Consider the following 8,668-nt stretch of genomic DNA (forward strand, 5'->3'; position numbering starts at 1 on the left):
ATTTTGCCTTCCGTCAAAGATTTCTCTTTTCATTTCGTTGGAGAGTACTGTTTTTCAGTGGAACACATAAAGTAAGGAACTTAACAATTGCCAGTGTCAATTTGGGGGAAATCATGCCTAGGAACACAGAACAAATAGAAAGCAACAGATGCAATAGCCAAGTTTTAGAGTTTATGGAACCAGTACAGGATGTAATCGAATGTGGTCCTTGAGAAATGGTGCTTTTCAGGTCTCACACTATCAAAACACCAACAGAGTTAAAGCAAACCCAGAATGTGATTGAGCAACTGTTTACTTGAAGGTAGTCTTTGTAAGATTACCCCTTTAATCCGGTTTATCTTCGTAGGATGCGGGCAAAAGGTAACTTGTGCTTTCATTTGGTTTGTTGTTGTTCCCTACAGGCGGCTCCATCTGTGATTATTATGTCCAAGAATGCAAGTCGATACTTGTGACCCTGTGGAGAAAGTTTTTTCCAAGTTTCCCCGGAGAGAAAGCTGTTTGGCTTTCTTACATTTTGAGGCAGACTGTGTGTTCACTGTGCACAATCAATGAAGACACAGCTCTTTAGTTTCCTTGACGGTCACCATGGCACTGTTGGCATAGGACATGTCTTTTGTGTGAGTATTTAGACTCACCAAACCTTACCTGTTATGTAAACTGTTTTGTCTTGAAATGTGTTGACATTTGTTTTAAATGCCACACATTCACTTCACTTTGTGGCAACTTTTTGACAGTGAGGCGAGGGGGGGTGTATTTGTTTCCAGAGAGGATTTGGCCAGTTTCAAATACTTAAAAATCTAACCTTAAAAGAAAATCCCAAAAAGTTTTAATTAGTTTACAATTCTCATTGTTCATTGTTATTTGCTGTTGATCTTATCATCATAATCTCTCACATTTCACTAAAGATGTCTCACACATTAGTCCTAAACTAGTCCTAAAAAGTTATTTTACAAGAGAGACCTGAAAACAAGTGTCCATTTGGGATTGGATTACCTAAAATGCACGTTAATCCAAGGTATGAACTAACATGGTCAAAGTATAATAAAAAATGCAAACACGACTACAGTGAGTAACATCTTTAGAGAGCTCGGCCTGACTACGTATACGGTTGTCTAGTGTTGCGTGGGTGCTATCAACAAGTGAAACCTGACACTGGACTATAAATCAAAACCTACACAACAGCTGTCTACGGTGGGACTGGCGAGAAGTGACACTATCAATACTCGAGTGCCAGAGAGAGCACTAAAAACATACCTCAACCTGCTTTTGCCTTGCAAGCGAAAACTTCTATGGGTCATTGTACACCTGGTCACTGATACCATCAACAAAAAGCATCGAGACTCCTATTACTTTTATGGCACATGTATTAATACCTACTGTTCCCATCACGTCCTGGGCCGTCTGAAACCTCCTTGAAATTCATAGAGGAGTGAGAGGGCAATGCATTTCTTACAATACCAGAACAAAACCCTATGGTTACAATAGTGCACACACAAATGGGCAGACAGCAAATGGCAGTGGTTTCCACTTTCTTCAATACCCGTCCATTTGCATTTAGATGGAAAAAGGAACAAGGTTATTTGGACAACTGTGGCCCAAATGGAGGAGCGACGGTCAAATGTTTGGCCATTAAACTATTTAATTCTGTTCTCCCAGTGTCCTTATCAGGTGAATTAATTCAGCACTCTGCTTGAATGATCCTGATGATCAGAAACGACCATGGACATCTAGAGTATTTACCATCCAAAAAGGTGATGTAGTGTATATTGTAACATGCACTCCTATTATCAGTGATCCAACCATCAGAGGGGTCCGTCTGTGTCTCCAGGAAAAATACAGTGTAAACCAAATGCCAGTGCCAACAATGTAAAATATCCACATTTGCCCATAAATCTTCCTTGTCATTGTGTCTGGTGTCGCGCTCTGAGGTCTGTCTCTGATGGGATGACCTTTCCATTTTTTATGAAAAAATAAAACATGCAGAGCTCTGGGATGAAGCCTGAGCTCTCCGACTGTTTTCACTTTATTTTATTATTCTTGGAATTTGATGGCCGAGTTGACTGGCAGAGTGAAGGATTTCAAAAGGCTACAGTTGACCTTATATATCACCGCCGACCTGATCCGATCAGAAGCCGTGGCACCGTGAGGGACAAGTTTTGCTTTGATTGATTGATGTGCCAAACAAAGCAGGACAGAAGGAAGCCAGGCAGGAAAAAGAGTATACAGTACAACAGAAACAGTCTGACCAACATTGGCTGAACAAGTATTGAGAGCACTTAAAACTGCACTAATCAATGTTTTTACATTAACGAAGATTGTGAAATGTGAACGTAGTCAATTGTATTGATGAACCCGCAGATAATCATCATCTGACTTTGTAGTTCCCCTCAGCTTTATAAACCATTTTAGCGTCTTTCAGCTCATTGGTTTAGTTTTACAAACGTTGCATCATTTCCAGATGCAGGCAGCTGTTCACACAAAAAAGCTTTAAAAAAATCCCCTGTACACTACCTGCCCAGCATAAAACAGCAGACAGTTAGCAAGTTAGCAACCTGCTAGTGAACATAGTGGAGCATTTAGCAGTGTCAGATTTTTCCCTCTTGGTAGAAACCAAAAACTAAGTAAAAATAAAGCGTGTTGGACTTACATTCATGATACCAAAGGAATAATAATGTTGCTTGTGTGTCTGCTAGTAGTGTAAGTACAAAACTGTTTGCTAACAGCTTTATGACGTGATAATATTTTGTGTGTTGTGTTTGCAACATTTTGGAGGATCTATTGGCAGAAATGGAATAATAATACTCACAAGTATGTTTTAATTAGTGTGTAATCACCTGGAAATAAGAATCGTTGTGTTTCTGTTATATGAAAATGAGCCGTTTTAATCCACAGAGGGAGCAGATCCTCTTCTACGTTCCAGTAACCCAGGACGGACAAACCAAACACTGGCTCGGTGTTCGAATTACCTTTATCCCTCTTCTCTATTTTCCTTCCATTTTTATCAGATTTGATGATAAGATTTGATAAATACACTTATATTTTAATTCAATATTCTCTATCTTGTTGGATTTTACTTCTTAGTAAGTTTGATTTATAATAGGGCATAATATTTTATACTGTAAACTAAACACATTTTGCGTGTAAAATCTAAAAAGTAACCAGTACCTTTTAGTTTTCAGATTCAGTGGACTAAAAAGTAGAACATTTCCCTCTGAAATTTGGGAGTGTAGCATAAAAAGGAAAAATAAATGTACTTGGTTTACTTTCCACTGCTGACTAACCACCTGGGCAGAAGTATGAGCCATTATCTGAGCTGCAATTATACCAACAGCATCCAACCTGAGCAGAAATTGGACAATTCGTGTTATTTATGGTTCACAGCTCGAGCTCCTGACCTCGAGGGAGAAACGAATGGATGTGGGCATCATGTAGATGCAGGGAGTTAATAGAGCAGGGTGCTTAAGGAGCCTGAGTGTGTAAACACCATGGCATTCTCCGGTGACCATACCACCATGGGAGTCTGATGATGAATGCAGCTAATAGGCCGAGGCAGTTCTCATTGCACCCCCCCCACACACACACACACACACACACACACATACATAGTTCTCATAGGCGGCTGGTATCGATCCCTCCGACATACTGCTTCAACACTGCTTAAATGAGAGCAGTCAATAGCAGAGCTGTCTCTGAGATGGCCCCGAGTGTTTCTGCAGTGGAATGGATAGTTGTTGAATGAGGAAGGAACGAAATTATTTATTTATTTTCTTTGGTAAAAAATAAGGAAATTGCGAAACTGCAGCCTGAAGAGGAAAATCCACAAAAATCGATTGCGTAGACACCGCAGACAATCTGAATGAAAATGAAATAAAGTGACCTTCAAACATTATTCATCTTCATTTTTTTTTTTTTTTTTTTTGGCTATTCTTATGGTCTTATGGTATGATAGAGGTTTTGGAGTTTAAGGCATAACAAATTCTTCACTGAACTATTTCTCCTGAATAAATCAGACACTGCACTTTGATACTGTTCTCTTGACATTGAGAAATCTAGCCACAGACATGGCTCAGCCACCCACTGGTAATTGTGATCACCCTCAATGAAATCTGAACACCTCGGATGTCAGAGTGGGAAGCTGCATCTGAAAATGTGACTTTCAATTCGCCTTCATTTGTGGCCATTTGGAACAGCTATAAACACTTGTGGTCAGACCATTAACGGTATATATTTTCTGGGTCTGTGAAGTGACTTAAACCTGCTTTCTTACTCATGGGCAGCAGGGGGCAGCTCCATGGGCTGCAAAAAGAGGTGAGATAGTATTGAGTCCAAGAGGAAAATGACTCTACTTCTGACTTCATTTTATGAGCCCAGTAAACAGTTCCCTAATGAGTTTATGGTCTCAATCTCTAGTTTCAGTCTTCTTCCATACAGCATGCTGTTCATTTAGTAACTTATGGTCCCATTTAGAGTAAAATAGACCATAAAGCAGGGTATGCTTTAGGGCGGGGCTACCTTGTGATTGACAGCTCAACGCACCAAACTCAGATCAATCTGTCTAACTAGGCAGTGCTGATCAGATATGGATCCAGATTCTGTTACTGCGTTGACTATTTCTCGCCTCAAATCTGTTCACAAACATATTTTAGTGTACTCTTTGTCTGTAATATGAGTGTGAGACTTAGGTCAGATAACACATGATACCAGATGCTGGATGTTTGGAGCAACAACGAATGATGAAGATATATAGAGTTTGCTCCTCTGTATTCACGGTATACTCCTTTAAATAAGCTCATCGCTGAGGCCGTGTCCTCACATTAACATAGCTCTCTCCTGTTTTTATAACCTTTTACAAATTAAGATGTGGGTGATTATAAAGTGGCTACCTGTAGGTAATAATCCATAACTTGGATGTGAATGGAGTAATTTCTTAATGAGGCCTGGCGAAGCACCGCCGGACCGCAGATGATCGGCTGCATCCAGAATGAGCTCAGGCCTCATCACCTCGATCAGTTATACTCACCGAGTGAAGTTACAGGTCCGCTGAGCCCCGCGAAGCATCAGGGACAAGGACTTCCAGGAAATGATGATGATAATTACATCATAACCATAATCACAACAGTTATGGGAGTTATTATTAAATCCCTCCTCAAATATCATGGAAATATCCTCATCATGGAAAACTGCGTTCAAAGGAAGCATTATGTTTACTACAGCAGCTGTAGAGTTATACAACAAATCATAGCCAATGTTGAATTTGTGGTAGTTTTATACATCCAAATGTCCTATTTTATTAAGTATTAAAATCTTAACTTCTGGGGAAACAAAAGGAGGTTCTTGAGTGCAGAAAGAAAGAACATTTAGTCAAACAAGTCTCATTTAGAGCAAAGAAAATTCCTAGAAAAAGGGTATTTGCATTGAAAACAAATAAAAAAGTACAATGGCAGCATGCGAACAATAACAATTTAACATGCTGATGTTTATTAGGTTTAATGTTTACCATGTTTAATATCTCATCCTACTAATATTAGTAGGTTAACATTTACCAAAAAGCGCTAAAACACAATATGAATGTCATTGGTTTTGGTCATAAATAAAAGTAGGCTGTTGGACAAGCCTGACGCTAGATGAATTGTCCACATCATTGTGGCGCTAGCTGAAAAGTCAGGTCAATAATGTCGGTTGGACACATTAGCTGCAGATTATGTGATATGATATAGAAAGCTGCTAAATGGACCTCGAGGTGAGATTTTTATGTGAAAATGTATAGCTTTCCTGTGTTACATTACGAGAACGACGACAGCTCCCAGCTATATTCCCAGCTATAAAACGTCCTGTTTCTGTGTGCTCCACATCCAGAGAAAAACATTCTTCAATTATAGTCAGAGCCTCCTGCCAGACTGATGAATTAATATCCCGCCTGCATCGTCTTATTGACAAGCACCTTCATTAATCACAAAACATACACACAATTCAGTCTCCATCTGCTACCAAGATAACAATGGCAACGGTTTGTTAAATTCTCCACACACTGGTTTCTTCCTCCTCTCTGTCATTCTCTACCTCCTTCCTCCCCCCTCTTCTCCTTGAGCTTTTTTTTTTTTTCATCTTCTGCTTCAATGTCACTTTGAGTTTTTTTTTCCCCCCCCAGTCTGGACTTTAAGCCATGAAGCTTCAGACGGGTTGAGGCCACAGAGCGGATCAATGTGCAGCACACCAGAGATCAGGCCCTCTCCAGAGTCTGCGACTGGCTCATATGACCATGTGATCAAATGCCAGCAGAAAATATATATAAATATATGGAATAATCTGAGGGAACACCTTTCACACCTTGTGACAAAATGAAAGAGCTCTGGGGTTTTATCAGACTGCTCCCAGTTTATTTGCTGTCACAACACGAGCTCCATGTTGAGCAGGTGGTTAAAGGTTGAATCTGCCTCTCAGGTTAAAGACTGTCAACTTGTTGAATTTTCACTTCTCGGATGAGAGAATGCAGCAAAACTTCTGAAGTAAAATATTACTCTGCCACTAAAGGTGTATTATCAACAAATCTGACGCATTTTAGTCACTTTTAGCAAACTGTTTTGGTTTTGTAGCCAACCGCTGGGAAGGCCATATGGTTGGTCCTATCTTGTATTTACTTATTGGGGTTTTTTTGTCCCTTTTGTTGATGGTTGGAGCTGAGACCTTGTCAGAGATGTCCCACACCTGAGACGGCTGGGCTCAGGAGGCTATAAATCAGACCTACAACATCATCATAGCAACTTATTGTCATGCGTGTTTCATTTTGCCATCCCGTCCGTCGAGGTTGTTTGTGTTCCCCGTGCCGTCCAGAAGATGCTGTCCGTCTGCCGTCTACTGTATGCCTTAATTCATGTGAACGCAGCATAATGGGATGATAATGTTCTGTGTGATAACTGCTTGCTAACTCCTGAGTCATCACAACTTTAGAATATGTTGTGTGTGCTGAAAATTGTGTTAGCGTTGCCTTAACATATTCATGAGCTGCACACTGGCATGGAATTGTACTAAAATGTCACATTTCAGGTTAAAAGTTTCTAAAAAGGCAGCTGGTGGTATAGAAATAAATTCCAATCTATATGTTTATGAGTGAAAATAAAACCTCTCTCTTTCTCACAGCTGCATTTGGACCTGTCACTGGCAATGGCTCTGTTCTATCAAAGTGTCCCAGTGAGCCCTGACACAATACCAGGACCCTGAAACTGAAGCTGCTAAATGTAATTCAACCATCATTGATTGTATTATTTACACGCTTTTTCTACTGTGACAAAACAAAATGTCTTTTATAGAAAAAAAGGCCAATGAAACACAGTGTTCATTGTGTTTTTATTGCAGTCTAAACAATAATGATCGAAAGTATATCTGGAAAATGTTCACTGTGAAAGTATTTCATTAGTTTTTCCAGCAATATCCACAACTAAAGCATGACATTTTTATGTTTAGGCAACTAAAAGCTCTTCGCTATGGTGAGGAGAAAACAATTGGTATGCTATTTAAAAAGTGTAATTTAAAAGTAAATGCCGCCTCAAAGCAGGAGACAGGAAACAAGATCTTTGTCTAACCTGTAACCAAATGAATAGACTAAAAACTTACTTCTGGTAAAAGTAGATAGATTCAAGACCTTTACTCAAGTAAAAGTAAAAAGTACTCTCTTGGTTTCTCTGAGGGACATTTCTACCAGCTGTTTCTGTGCAAAGCTAATAACACTGTAAAGAATTTCCTTGTTTATTTACGGTAAATAAACAAACAAGTAACTGTACTTTAATGCAGTTTACAGTATATAGAATAATACTGTATTACTACAATACAGTATTTTACGAGTCTCCTTCTCTTCTCTGTTCCGTCTGTCATGTGTGATATGCACCGGTTTCGATATTGGGAAGGCGTGCAGTGATGCAAAAAAATATAAATCAACAGTCAATAATTCCCCTCAAATGCATTAAAACTAAGTAATAAGCCTGTTTTGCAATTTTAGGGAGTAGAAAGTAGAGATATTTGTGTAAAAATGGAGGAAGTAAAAGTAAAAAGTTGTCAGAAAAACAAAACAGTACAGATACCTGAATAAACTACTGAAGTACAATAACAAAGCATTTATACTTCCCACCTCTGACTGACTCAGTCGTGACCACCTTATTGCAACGTGTGGTAAAGGATCGTAGACTTCCAGGACTAGAAAAACATTTCCTCAAAAACATCTAGTGGGAAACAAACATCGTTTTTAGGATACAGGGTTCAGATAGAATATCTAATGTGAAGAATAAAATGGCACAAAAAAACACAATATATGTGTGTGTGTGTGTGTGTATAGTGTATATGTTTACATTATGTGAATGCTACATATTCTGGTCTAAGTCTGGTTCCTGGTGGCAACACAGGAACATGATGTGGGACCTCCTGTTTCCTCTGAGGTGAGGTGTGAGGCTTCCGACTGTTTGAACATGATGAAACGAGGATGTTCACCAGCCGTCAACAAGATGCTGCTGCTCTGACTGTATCCTGCTGAGAGCTATCTGACAGAGGGAGCCACCAACAGAGACCAGCGCTTGTTTACAGAGACGTTTGTGTGTGTTTGCTGTGCTCATTTGTCTATAGAAGTGTGTCAGATATTTTTCCACACTCCTATTGTTCAAGTTTTCGATATAAGACTGTA

Source organism: Dicentrarchus labrax, unplaced genomic scaffold (genome assembly GCF_905237075.1).
Source record: "Dicentrarchus labrax unplaced genomic scaffold, dlabrax2021, whole genome shotgun sequence".
Classification (NCBI taxonomy): domain Eukaryota; kingdom Metazoa; phylum Chordata; class Actinopteri; family Moronidae; genus Dicentrarchus; species Dicentrarchus labrax.